Genomic DNA, 15,378 nt, shown 5'->3' with positions numbered 1-15,378 from the left:
TGGCCCAATATATCTCGGATTCAACTTGCCTCTGCGTCCAAATCTCATCACCCCTTTCATAGGTGATACTTTCAGAAACACATGATCACCCACTGCAAACTCAAGATCTCGTCGCCAAGTATCAGCATAACTCTTTTGACGACTCTGAGCTGTCCTCATACGATTCCGAATCTGAATCACAATGTCTGCAGTCTGCTGTACAATCTCGGGACCCAATAGAATCCTCTCTCCAACCTCATCCCAATGAATAGGAGATCTGCATCTCCTCCCATACAAAGCTGCATAAGGAGCCATACCTATAGATGCCTGAAATCTGTTGTTATTGGTAAACTCCACTAATGGCAATCTCGTCTCCCATGAGCCTTGAAAATCGATGACACAGGCTCTCAGTAAGTCCTCAAGAATCTGTATCACCCTCTCAGACTGACCATCTGTCTGGGGATGAAAAGTTGTGCTGAACAGTAGTCGAGTCCCCAATGATGTATGTAGACTCTTCCAGAACGCAGACGTAAATCTCGGATCTCTGTCTGACACAATCGACACTGGTATGCCATGCAGTCTAATAATCTCCTTGATGTAAAGCTCCGCATACTGTGTCAATGAGTAAGTAGTCCTCACTGGCAAGAAATGTGATGACTTGGTGAGTCTATCCACGATCACCCAAATAGCCGTGCAACCTCTGGCACTCCTCGGTAAACCAACTACAAAGTCCATCGTAATGTTCTCCCATTTCCATTCCGGAATAGGAAGAGGTCTAAGAAGTCCTGCTGGACGCTGATGCTCTGCCTTGACCTGCTGACAAGTCAAGCACTCTGACACAACTCTCCCGATGTCTCTCTTCATCCCAGGCCACCAATACAATAGCTGTAAATCTCGGTACATCTTCGTACTTCCGGGGTGAATGGAGTACGGAGATGTGTGAGCCTCTGCTAAAATCTCAGCTCTCAACTGATCGACGTTCGGTACCCACATCCTACCACGGTACTGAACAATTCCATCCATAACTGTATAAAGAAGACCACCCTTGGCCTCATCTCTCTGCCTCCAACGCTGTAACTCCTCATCAGTAGGCTGTCCATCTCTGATCCGATCTCGTAGAATCGGCTGCACCGTCAACACTGACAAGCTCGGTGCATGACCACTCGAGTAAAACTCCAAATCAAACCTCTGAATCTCGCTCTGCAGTGGTAACTGCACTGTCAAACACGATGCTATTGACGACTTCCGACTCAAAGCATCGGCCACTACATTAGCTTTACCTGGATGGTAGCTAATGTCACAGTCGTAATCCTTCACCAAATCCAACCATCTCCGTTGCCTCATGTTCAACTCCTTCTGAGTGAAGAAGTACTTGAGGCTCTTATGATCAATGAAAATCTTGCACTTCTCGCCATACAGATAGTGCCTCCTGATTTTCAAAGCGAAGACCACTGCTGCTAACTCCAAGTCATGTGTCGGGTAGTTCTGCTCATGAATCTTCAACTGCCTCGACGCATAAGCAATAACCTTACCACACTGCATAAGTACTGCGCCTAACCCTAGCTTAGACGCGTCGGTGTATACCACTAACTCCTCGTGTGGTACTGTCATCGCTAAAACCGGTGCGGTAGTGAGTGCTTCCTTCAGCTGATCGAAGCTCCTCTGACAGTCTGAACTCCAAATAAACTTCGCATTCTTCTTGGTTAAGGAAGTCAAGGGTACTGCAATAGAGGAAAAACTCTTGATGAACTTCTTATAATATCCTGCCAAACCCAAGAAACTGCGAATCTCCGAAGCATTCCTCGGAATACCCCATTTCTGCACTGCCTCAACCTTCGACTGATTCACTGCAATCCCATCTCTCGAAATAATGTGGCTAAGAAATGCCACTTGCTTAATCCAAAACTTGCACTTGCTGAACTTGGCATACAAACGCTGCTCCCTCAAAGTCTGCAAGGCTGTCTGTAGATGCTGCATATTCTCCTCAATGCTTCTAGAGTAGATGAAGATATCATCAATGAAGACTATGATGAACTAATCAAGATACGGCTAAAATATCCGGTTCATGAGATCCATGAAAACCGCTGGAGCATTGGTCAGCCCAAATGGCATTACTAAGAACTCGTAATGCCCATACGTGTCCGGAAAGCAGTCTTGGACACATCTGCATCCCTAACTCGCAGCTGATGATATCCAGATCGCAGGTCGATCTTGAAGAACACCGAAGCTCCCTGCAACTGATCAAATAAGTCCTCTATCCTCTGCAGTGGGTACTTATTCTTCACTGTGACCCTGTTGAGCTCTCGATAATCGATGCATAGTCTCATACTGCCATCCTTCTTCTTCACAAATAACACTGGAGCTCCCCATGGAGAAAAGCTAGGATGAACAAAGCCTTTCTCTAATAACTCCTGAATCTGTTCCTTCAACTCTTTCATCTCGGTAGGAGCAAGTCGGTATGGTGCCTTTGAGATAGGCACGGTGTCTGGCACTAAGTCGATACTGAACTCCACATCTCTCACTGGTGGAATTCCTGCAACATCCTCCGGAAAGACGTCCGGAAAGTCATGAACCACTTCTATCTCTGATAATGATCTGCTAGATGGTTCTGAGGCCGTGACAATACTCGCTAGAAAACCTCGGCAACCCCATCTCAACAGCTTCCTCGTCTGAATATAAGATATCACCTGAGGAATATCACTGCTCTGAGATGCATGGAAAGTAAACAGGTCGCCTTCCAACGGTTTCACTGACACTGTTCTCCGACGAAAATCAATCGAAGCTCCATTGACTGTCAACCAGTCCATACCCAATATCAAATCAAATCCGCTCAACGGCAAAACCACAACATCTGCACGAATGGAGTGCCCCTGCAGCTCCAACTCCAGCTCTCAGATGACACTAGAGGTAGTAATAATCTGTCCTGACGGCATAGTGACATCATAACCATTGTCGGCAATCTCAGGGGAAATGTCTATCCGTCTGATAAACTCCAGGGAGATAAACGAATGCGTAGCCCCTGAATCTAGCAACGCAAACGTGGAGTTGCCTCCAACTAGAATTCTCCCTGCACGCAGAAGAATCCCAACAATTTCATACCACTACTAAACTTTCCCCCAAAGATGAGTCACTAATAACCCTTAATTCTAATCACAAGTAAAACATGCTTCTTATTCTAACATGCAGATAGGTAACCCAAATAACAAATTATTCCACAACAAAAATCGAAAAAAAATATTACCCAAAAGAAGAAATCATAAAATGCTAGGGGTAAGATATACCGGTGATCAAGGAGGTATCTGGGTCTGCCTCCTCAGCTTGCATCACGAACACTCTCCTTGTAGTGTTCTTCTTCCTCGGGCAATTGGCCATCTGGTGCCCTGGCTCTTTACAATGAAAACAGACGCCTGCTCCTAGAAGACATGGTCCCGGATGCATCTTCTGTCACTTCGGGCAAGTAGGATGTCCTTCAGTATTAGGGGCCCCACCCCTAGGCTGCTGTCTCTGCTGCTGTGGCTTCTACTGGTTCGGGCCCTTAGACATCCCAGTAAACTGCTTCTTCGTAGGAGGCTGCGAAGATGGTCGCTGATACCCAGACTGAAACTGTCTCTTACTCTGCTGCTCCCTCTGGATCTCTCTCCTACCCTCCTCAGAACGCAAGGCTCTACTGACTGCAGCCTCATAAGTAGGGACGTCCGCCATGCGAACGTCATGCTTGATTTTTGCCCTGAGCCCCTCAATAAACTGTCTCATCTTCTCAGGTGCACTGTCAGCAATCAATGGCACAAGGTGACAGCCCCTCTCGAACTATCGGATGTACTCCACAACGGTCTTGTACCCCTGTCGGAGACTCATGAACTCTCGAATCATGCGGCTGCGCACGTCCTCAGTGAAATACTTGGAGTAAAACATCCTCCGAAAGTCTGCCAAAGCATAGTAGTCAGATTCACTCCTCGTGATGCACTCTCCCACCATAAGTCTGCATCACCCTTCAGCATGTACACTGCGCACCTCACCTTGTCCGCATCAGTCAACCCCATATAAGCAAAGATGCTCTCCAAAGAACGGATCCACCCCTCAGCAACGAGTGGATCTGTGGCACCTGTGAACTCCTTCAGTCCCTTCTTCTGGAACCTCTCCGCCACGTCCTCATCATGGGAAAGTCTCGGACGCGCCGCCTGCTGCTCCAACAGAGCAGTAATACCAGCCATCATGTTTGCATTGGCTTGCTCCAATGCTGAAAGAGGGTTCTGCGGTGGTGGGGATCCCTCACGCCTGTTAACTGGTCTCGGAGGCATTCTGCACCACCACATATTTCTTTACGTAAATCGCCATGCATAACTAAGTACTTAAAAAAAATTTTTTGCTAACATAAATACTTAAGTCTTAAACATGCTACTACTAAATCATACTAAAAGCAATTAAAACATACAGACCGGTAGCGTGGATTTCTGAGCTCGCATAGCAGTGATGACCCCACCAAGAACGCGTCTCTGATACCAATTGAAACAACCAAATTTTCTAAAATAACATATGCGGAATTTTTTTTTTTTTTATCATAAGTAAAATAAATGTACGTACATGCCCATACATATATGCACAACAATAAACAGATTTAAAAATAACTTTAAATAAAATGCAACATTTTATACTTAAATATCTGAGTCAAACTTAAATAAAATACTGTCAAAACAATTAACTTAAAAGTTTGCATGCAATAAATTACTTAATAAAAATAGTATTAAAATTCGCCACTGAAATGACTTAAAAGAAATAAATAAATAACAGGGTTTAAAAATTCTTAAAAATATTCATAATGACTCAAACGATGGCTGCGGGGGATCACTGCCTGTCTGCTCATACGTCCTCGCCGCCGGTAGGTACTACATCTTTCTCTACGTACTCACCTGCACCATATAAGTGTAGTGAGCCTAGAGGCCAACATGCTAACATAACAAGGATTTAAAATAATTTAAATCACTGAAGTACTAATATAACATATACATGAATGGGCATGCTTAAAAATCATGAATCATAACTTAAAATCTTACTTAAACTTGATCTTAAATATAATCATATAATACATACATAAACATTGTTGAGCATAACATTTTTCTAACATCGCATGGTCATATCCATAGTGTAACCTTAAACTTAAAAGGTTCGACTGATCAGTCTCTTAAAACCAACGTACGCGGCGGTGACGAATCACCTCTTGCTGGTAGTAAACTACCATTAAATTGACAGTAAACTGCCCTTAACATGTGGGGGCTTGTCCCCCTTAAATTGTCACACTACTTCCACTTCCAACATAAAATTATTTTTTTTGCTCAACTTTAAACATTAAATCATGCCATAAAATTATTTCATGAATGCATATACTAAAATATAAATGTGTGTCCTTCATATATATTTAATTTAATTTTTATACTAACATATATATACTAAAATAACTTTCATGCATAAAATAATTAAATATATAATTAGGACAAATGCAATTTCTCATGGTTTGTACTGAACTGCTGGCTCTAACACTCAAGTCCATTTTCTTAAATTCTGGCCCATTAACACTGAGACTGGCCCATTAACACTGAAACTGGCCCATTAACATGCTTAAGCCCATTAACACATTTCTAAGCCCAATAAATCAATTAAAGCCCATTAGCACATACTTGGCCCAATAACAACTTAATCTGGCCCAATGGGCCCAAAAGCCCAAAGACTGGCCCAATAACTTTCATGGGCTCCCAAGCCCATAAAAATTATCGGGCTAACTTAATTTAATTTAATTAAGCCCAATAACAATTAAATTCAACCCAAATAATTAAATGAAACCCAATTAAATTTTTGGATTTAATTAGGCCCATTTAACCCTTAATTAAACTTAAAACTTAAAAATAAAAATACCCGAGCCCGACTCACTTAACCCGGACCCGGACCCAACTAACATAACCCATGACTATCCAGACCCGACCCGGACCCAACAACCCGACCCGGACCCACTCAAAACCCTAAACCCGATCCCTACTTCCCTTTTCATGCGGCCGCGAGCAGCAGCCTTCTAGGGCTGCTGCCGCCCAGCTCCGACCGCCCCTGGCCGGAGCTCTGCCGCCAAGATGTGGCCCACGTCTGGGCGGTCCTAACCTGACCAAGGCCCCGACCCCATGCAGCCCACGCATAGAGCACCGAACCCCCTTCCATCAAACCCTAAACCTGCGCCCCAAGCCCGATCCTGCACCAGCACCTACCTGGGCTCGTTTGGCTCAAACCATTCAAGCCACTCGAATCCAGACCACCCTCACACAACTTAGAGACCCCTGACCAGCAGCTATACTACCATGGAGGGAGAAAAACGTGAGCTTGAATGAAGAAAGCACATGAACGAGCATCAAGAACAAAACCGTCTCATTTTTTCTGAAAATCTATGAACAAATCGATGCATACACAACACACACATAATAATCACTGATATAGTGTGAAAAAGAGGAAGAAAACATGCCTATCACCGACGATGAGAGCTAGAATGCGTAGGCGACGATTCCGGGACGACGACAACCACTAGAAGCTTCAACAAAAATCGGCTATGGTGACTTAGGGCCTGCTGGCCGATTGGGAAGGTGATGGAGGCGGCTGTGGGCGCTTAGGGTGAGTAGAAGATGGAATGAGCATGTGATAGGGGATTTGGGCGATGGTTTGGGTAGTTTAGGATAATAATTTTGGAAAAAATAGATAATCTAGGAGATAATAACATAATTACAAAGGTTCCTAAGTTTTTAAAATATTGATAACTTAAATAAAATATCACAAATCTCGAAATATTAAATTGGGGATTTTTAAAGATAATAAAAAGTCAATAACATGGCTTAATTTGGGTAAAAACGGACTCCTAAAGTTATATAAAATTAAATACTGATAATTTTGAGGGCATAAAACTCAAAATAATATTTTTGGGCTCTAAAAAGACTCATAAAATAATTTGGGTAGAAAGTTATCATCTCATCCGTCCACGGTCCCGTCTACGCGATAAAATAACTAAATTTCCATAAATCATGAAAAATCTTTAATTATGGGTTAAATGCGTAAAAATAACTTAAAACATGCACGAATAATTTCACATAATTATTTAATCCATAATCTAAAATTCTAAATAAATAAAATCCCTAATTATGCATGCGAATTTACGTACTAAAAATACTGGGTGCTACACATAAGACCTCGCCTCGCCGGCCAGCCCCGCGCGCGTGCGTGTGTGTTTGTTGCATCGATTAGCGTCTTGCAATTTTACAAAACATCCGGTGCCCTAAGGGCTCAATCTCATAATTCAAAGTTGGATTATATAAGGTGAACAACAAATTGGAGTTGTTCCAATGTGGGACAACCAATTTCCCATTTCCCTCTAATTTATTTCACCAAATTCAAATTATTTGTAACACTTGGGACAAACTTTTCAAGTCATTTGGGACAAGCTTTTCAAGCCCATTATTTCCACAATTCATTCAATAACAATTTCCAACAATCCCCCACATTAATGAATTTCACGTATATTAGCATTCTCACTAAAAAATCATTTTGAGTTATTGTTACATCAGGATAGGTAGCTTGTGGATTTGAACCTACCGTAGTAAAATACTATCGGATTTACTAGTTGCATAGTGACGCGATGTCTTGAACTAGTCAGCCGTTGATGTAAACCAAGACAATAGTACTTACATAACAATACTCTAACATATTTTGTTCTCACGTTGTGTCCATTTCGGCCCTGGACCATATCTTAGATTCATAAGTGTTGCAATCAAAGCGGCCAATACTTTGCACTTATATAGGTGATCTCCTATCAAGAGTATCATGCGTTACTCTATCTCATAGGTATAGGAATCATTAAAAGAAAACTTAACCTCACCACATTTTGCAGGTCATTTAGACTTGGATATTTCAGGAATGAGCAAGTAACAATTCCAGCTTTAGATTGTATGAAAAAATTATTAGATAGTCAGCCAATAATTAAACACACAAGCATATCAATCAATTCCAAACAACTCTTGATACTCAAATAAAAATTAAACAATGAAAATCAAAATCTCACGAGATAAATAAAACTTCAAGGGTTTGTCTTCCTCTACCAAGAACTAAAACTTAGCCACTAATATTCATGAAATCCTAAAGAAAAATTGAAGAAATAAAATAAATCTAAGAACAAGAGAAGAAAAACCTAGCCGCCAAGATGTTTTCTCTCGCGTTCAGCGGTCCAAAACTGATCCCAGATAGGTATTTTTCGAGATGGAAATATTAAATAAAAACTAGAATCCTCCAAAAACAAATTTCCTTTTTCAGATAAAATTTCCCGCATCTTGCTCGATTGGTAAAAACATGCAAATCGATCGAGACATCCTCTGGTCCGCATCATTTTCCTTTCTCTTCTCCCGCTCGATCAGTAAAAAGCTACCGATCGAGCGGAACATTTTCTGACCGAGTAACTCTTCATTAGCGCGTCACACAATCTTTCCAAAGCGCCCTTCACAAGTCCCAAGAGCCCTTCACAAGCGCTAACGCGCTTCTCAATCTTTGGGTAGAGCTGTTCATTGGAGCGATAGCACTTCTCAAAGGCTGTTTGTTTGTAGCTCTAACGAATAGCTCTACTTCATTCATCTTCTTTCTTTGCTTCTTTTCTTCACTTATTTTGCTCCAATTTTCTATTTTCCTATATCAATCACAAATAATGGTTAAAAACTATAAATAAATTTAATCAACTCAAATTCTCCTAATCATACAAATTAACACAAATAAATATCGAAAAACATAACCACATCAAACTCCCCCATACTTCAACCTTGCTCGTCCTCGAGCAACACAAAATCAAAAACAAAATGCAAACATAAGAAAAAAACATAAGCAAGGACGAATCATGAATATCATAGCCTCAGAGAATTCCAACTTACAAAAAAAAGCTTACGAATAATCTTGATTTTCCACAATACACCTTCAGTCAAGTGTGAACGTGCGTGTGTGTCATGTTATACCTGAAAGAGTTGATGCCCCGCTAGCCAACTTGTGGCTAAGGGCTTTGAGAGTCTCTTTTTTTGTAAACAATCTTTGTTTAATATAATATACGTTCTTTAAATGGCGTTCACTTTATCTTATTATTATATAATGATATACTATTGCTATTTTGATAAAGACCTTGAATATACTAAAGTAAGATGTGGTAGTACTTGGGGATGGCTATCATGAAACACATCTTATGTTCACTGTATATTCTAACAGTTCCTAGTCGATTGAGCCGTCCGCAAATAAGGATAAGGATCGCTCGATATTGAGACTAGCATTTGCGATGCCTAGTACCACGTTTCATTGGTATGGAACATAGAGATGTTCGAAGCATGCAAATGGATATTCATATGATGAATGATCGAAACTACCCTATTCGGACTTTCCAAGTGGTTATCACTTATCGAGTGGATATAGTTCGCGGTTTTGGTTGTACACCATTAGTCCTTATTACTTGAAACATCATTGAGACTCTATATGCTAGTACTGTGCTTTGACTCGTTTACCGACTCTATTAGGGTCATCAGGTGTCGGGATTGGGTACAGTTACGACACATATATGAGTCGATGCTTTGTTGTCAAGGATTCACCGCACACTTGCGAGTGTGGATATCCTCTGCAATCTGAGGAGATATTAGTGTGACGAATCTCTGGCCAGAGTACATGATGTGTTTTTAGGTTACTTGGTGTTCCTAGTAACACATGCGATGTCACTATTTGATCTCCAAGATGTAATGCATAGTTATCGAATCTCGAACGACTCTCGATTTACCAATGGTTGTTGATTCGATCGGGATATATGGATGAAGGGACCGTACTGTACGCTAACAAAAATCTATTGGTTCTTGTAGGCACTATCAGTGATACCTAGGGAATCATGGGGCGATGTTGCTAGGCGCTCTTACCATGATTCATTGGGTAAGTCGGAAATTGTTGTTCCGAGTCACAAGAATTTGTGAGCCTACGGCTAGATGTATCCCTGAACCATTGAGGGTTACACAAGTAATGGATTTTTATTCCCCGTTGAGATAATTAAATTTAAAGAGTTAAATTTAGTGAATAAAGAAGTGGGACTTCTTATTTAAGAGTAGAGGGAGTAAGATTTCCTAAAATGACATAGTGATGTACATTTTTTAAAATCACTGAATTCGGATTGAGAAAATTTATCTTAACTTTAAAAGATGCAGAAATGGTTTCTGTACACATTGGTGAAATTGGTTTATCAATCTGAGTCACGATGAATTTTATATTAATTTTTGAACATGCGGGCTTTGCTTGTCAGGCTTGAACTTATGACTAATGGGCCCTAAGCTGTTAGCAGCCCATATTATAAATAAGTTATTGCAGTGCAGAAATTACACACAACACAAGGCATAAAATTCGAAACCCTAGAGCTCTCTCTCTAGAGAATTTGGCCGCCCCCTCCCCTACTGTGTTCGAGAATTTCAGTCTGCAAATTTCGAATTTGCAGTCTAAATTAGCAAATCAAATCTGTTATTTCTCTTCGTAGAAACTTCTGATAGACTTTCTAGTGCAGTCTATCAGAGGGATTAAACTTCTGTTCGTGGACCTGATTGAAGAAACGTTCATTCATCAGTTCTTGGGATATACAACAAGAGCAGTTTAATCTGTTGGTGTCCATAATCTCGCTTCGAGATTTTAAGGTAAAATTTACATTTTTTAAATTTTATGTTATCAATTTTAATCGTAGGAATTTGATACCTATATGGAATCGTTTCATATAAAATTTTAAAACTTCCGCTGCAACGGGTATCACTTTCTTTTTCGATCCGGAGAACGACCGTGTTCCAACAGTGGTATCAGAGCCAGGTTGTTCTCGGATTTTACGATTAAAATATTGTTCAATTGTACAAGCCTCAATTTTTCAGAAAAATAAAACGATTTTTTTTTTTTTAGGTTTTCGGGGGGCTGCCCGCTGCCTGAAAAGGCAGCCGGCGGCCGATGCCCTGCGCGCAGAGTGTCTGCGCGCAGCGTGGGCCGTGCCCAGCGGCCCAGCGAAGGGCTGGCCCCCGGCCCGATTGTCGGGGACTGCCCGGGATCGTCCCGGGCAGCCCAGAAAAATTAAAATTTTATTTTTTTTGAAATTTTGAATTTCAGCCCGTTAATTATTATCGGGCCCAGTTTTTGGCCCGATTGAAAATTGTTTCAGTTGGTCCACGAGGAAATGGGTCAAAATTGTTTGAGCCCAAAATTTTTAAGAAAATTAATTTTTGGATAAATTTTGAATTTTGGAAATTTATAAATTTAATCCAATAAATTAAATCTTTAATTATTAATTTTGGTACAATTGATAATAAAATATGATTTTATGTATAAAATTGGATTTTATATGTAAAATATGATTTTATGGATAAACTAGATAAAATATGATTTTATATATAAAATAAGATTTTATGTATGAAATATGATTTTATCTATTTAAATTTTATTGCCATTGCATGATATCCAATAAATTAATTTTTGAATTAAATATTATTGGATAAGGATGATCGATTGCCTTGACCAATGTTATAGGTGTATGTTAGGTTGTTTACATTTGGTTTTAATTATTGTTGTTGGATTTATTAATGGGCCTGGTTTATGGCCCAATATGAATTGTCATATGTAATAAAAGTGGGTCTGGTTTATGGCCCGTTCCCACCCCTTAAATATGTATCCCCTGCTCGTCATCGAAATTTATTGTAAATTTTAGACTTAGTGGGAGATGAAGATTTGAAGTCAAAGGTGGGCCCAGCAGACAATAAAGACCGAAGAAATGTAAATTGGAAGCTCAATGTAATAGGATTGCATTTCATACTTGCATATTACCTAGGATTGGACTTAGACTCGTGATTGGCAACCACGGGTCGATTAGTAATGGAATCGATCATCCTAAAATAATATATGATATTATTGTTGTATGCATGTTTAGACTAAATTGTATGAATCCCGCAAGCATACAAATTTTAAACGATGAGTCAAATTTTTGAAATTAAAATCCCTCATTTTAAGTATGATTTAAAATTGATATCAAGATAAACAAAAGGGCATTTAAATATTGTTTAAATGTTCCTACCTTCCATCAACGATCAATGTATGAGATGCTACCCGCGGATACGGTCCGGCTCATATTATTGGGGGGGCCCGTTCGTTGGAAAGCTGTACATTGGATCGACACATGTTGTAAGTTGGATGGAACTCCCATGGGATTGGCTCATATTATTGGGGATCCACATGGCGACCGTCCATCACAACTTAATATTGATGGGTCATCTTGACGTGTCACAATAAACGGCGTCATATTATTGGGCCCTTATTGGACATGAGGTAAAAACATGGAGGTTGCTTTGGAAGCAATTGGGCTCTACCATTTGAAAATTATGGTTGACTGATATTATTCGGGTCTATAGTTTGTCAATTGGACTCCATGTTCCCACTAAAGAAAATGTTTCTCGTTTTCACTAGAGGGTAGTGAAATCGTTTAAAATAGTGGGAGTGAGATTCATAAAATAAATTTTGCCTTATTTTATGTCTTAGTAAATTAATTAAACAATCATCGATTATTGTCTGTTTCATCTCAGTATATCATTATGATGAATCTTTGTAATCCACATGTTTCAATTCTCGAACAAAAAAAACTTTCTGGCGCAACTATACGGAATGGTTCAATAAGTTAAGATTGTCCAGAGTTCGGAAAAGATTTTCTAAGTGTTAGAAAAGGCTTCTCCGAAAATAGCCCCGGCTGATGGAACTAGAGAAATGGTTGGACCATGATCTCAAGGAAAAATGTTACATGCAAAATTGGACAAGTCTAAACAAGTTTGCCATCACTACAAGAAACCCGGTCATTGTAAACGTAACAGAAAAGGGTATGTTTTACATTGAAATAAATATTTTACTTAATACTACTTCTTGGGTATTGGATACCAGATGTAGATCTCACATTTGCAATGAGTTGCAAATGATGACAAGAAGTAATAAGCTTAGGAAGGGTGAGACCCAACTAAGACTCGGAAATGGTTCTAGAGTTGAAGCCCAAGCTATAGGAGACATTTATTTAGTTTTGCAGAACGATTTTAAGTTATTTTTGAAAGACGTTTTATTTGTGCCAGATTCGATTAAAAACATTATTTCTATTTCTATGCTTGATAGAAATGATTTTTCTTGTAATTTTGTGAATGGAATTTGCAATATTTACAAGAATGAATGTTTGATTGGAAATGGACAACTTGAAAACGATCTATATAACTTAAAATTAAAAGACGTTCCATTTAATTATGTTGATAAGCCGGTAACAACAAATAAAAGGAAAAACGATAGTCAAAACCCGGCAAACCTTTGGCATGCTAGGCTAGGTCATATTTCCTCAAGGAGGATGAACAAGCTAGTGGGAGAGGGAATGTTTGATATGTCTGATATTAACTCTCTACCTACTTATGAGTTCTGCCTAAAAGAAAAAATGACTAAATCTCCTTTCAAAGAGAAGCCTGAGCGTAGTCAAAATCTGTTGGATTTGATCCATACAGATGTTGGTGGACCATTTAGTATCGGTACTAAATTTGGACACACCTACTTCATTACATTTACTGATGATTATTCTAGGTATGTGTATTTATATTTAATGAAATATAAGTCTGAGTCATTTGAAAAGTTCAAATAATTCAAGGCTGAAGTAGAAAACAAACTAGGTAGAAGTATTAAAGCACTTCGATCGGATCGAGGTGGAGAATACTTGAGTACCGAGTTTTTGAACTATCTAAAAGAGAATGAGATTCTCTCTCAGTGGACTTCTCCTATGACACCTCAGCTGAATGGTGTTTCGAAGCGTCTCAATCGAACCTTGTTGGACATGGTTCGATCTATGATGAGCTTCACTGAGCTCCCACCTTCGTTTTGGGGCTATGCTCTTGAAACGGCGGTATTGTTGTTGAACAACGTCCACACTAAAGCAGTGGACAAAACACCATACGAGTTATGGAATGGCAAAGCTCCTAAGTATTCGTACTTGAGGATTTGGGGATGTCCTGCTTACGTGAAGCAGACAGTAGGAGATAAGTTGGATAGTCGATCCACCTTATGTTATTTTGTAGGGTATCCGAAGAATTCAATCGGATATTATTTCTATCATCCTATTGAAACAAAAGTGTTTGTTTCAAGGAATACCATCTTCTTGGAGAAGGAGTTCTTATTGGATAAGAAAGGCAAGATGATGGAACTCGAAGAAATTCGAGAAGAACCCAAGATACAAAATAACGATCCTATACCTCAAGAATCATCACAAGACACGCCTATTACTAGAAGATCCGAGAGGACTTCTAGGCATCCTATTAGATATGGTCTTCTTCTTGAAGGGGATCAAAGTGAACCCGACATTAGATGTGATCCAAGAAACTTCAAGGAAGAAATTTCTGATGCGGATTCGAATTTATGGCTTGAAGCTATGCAGTCGGAAATAGATTCGATGCATACAAACCAAGTTTGGTCTTTAGTAGATCCTCCCGATGGAATTATTCCAATAGGGTGTAAATGGATCTACAAGAGAAAACTTGGGCCTGATGGAAAGGTACTGACCTACAAGGCACGATTGGTGGCAAAAGGTTATACTCAAAGACAAGGAGTTGACTATGATGAAACTTTTTCATCAGTCGCAATGTTCAAGTCCATAAGAATCCTTATTGCCATTGCTGCATGGTATGACTATGAGATATGACAAATGGATGTGAAGACTGCATTTTTTAATGGAAACATTAAGGAAGATATCTATATGATGCAGCCTGAGGGATACACATCCATGGGAAGCGAGCATAAGGTATGCAAGCTTCAGAGATTAATTTATGGTCTCAAACAAGCATCAAGAAGTTGGAACCAGAAATTCGATAAAACAATAAAGGATTTTGGTTTCATCAAAAACCCGGAGGAACCGTGCGTGTACAAGAAAGTAGTTAAGGATGCTGTGACATTCTTAGTACTTTATGTTGATGACATCTTACTCATTGGGAATGATGTAGGGATGTTGCAGTCAACAAAGATATGGTTGTCAGGTAGATTCTCGATGAAGGATTTGGGTGAGGCGTCCTATATTCTAGGGATACAGATCTATAGAGATAGATCTAAGAGAATGATAGGACTTACTCAAGCTACCTACATCGACACTATATTGAAAAGGTTTTCAATGGATGAGTCCAAGAGAGGACATCTACCTATGTGTCATGGAGTCTCTCTATCCAAGTCTATGTATCCCAAGACTGACGAAGAGATAGAGAAAATGACACACATACCATATGCGTCAGCCATAGGGAGTATCATGTATGGGATGATATCTACCAGACCGGATGTGGCATTTGCTCTAAGTGT

The sequence above is a fragment of the Henckelia pumila genome, chromosome 1, assembly GCF_033568475.1.
Source record: "Henckelia pumila isolate YLH828 chromosome 1, ASM3356847v2, whole genome shotgun sequence".
Classification (NCBI taxonomy): domain Eukaryota; kingdom Viridiplantae; phylum Streptophyta; class Magnoliopsida; order Lamiales; family Gesneriaceae; genus Henckelia; species Henckelia pumila.
Note: the sequence above shows the minus strand (reverse complement) of the source record.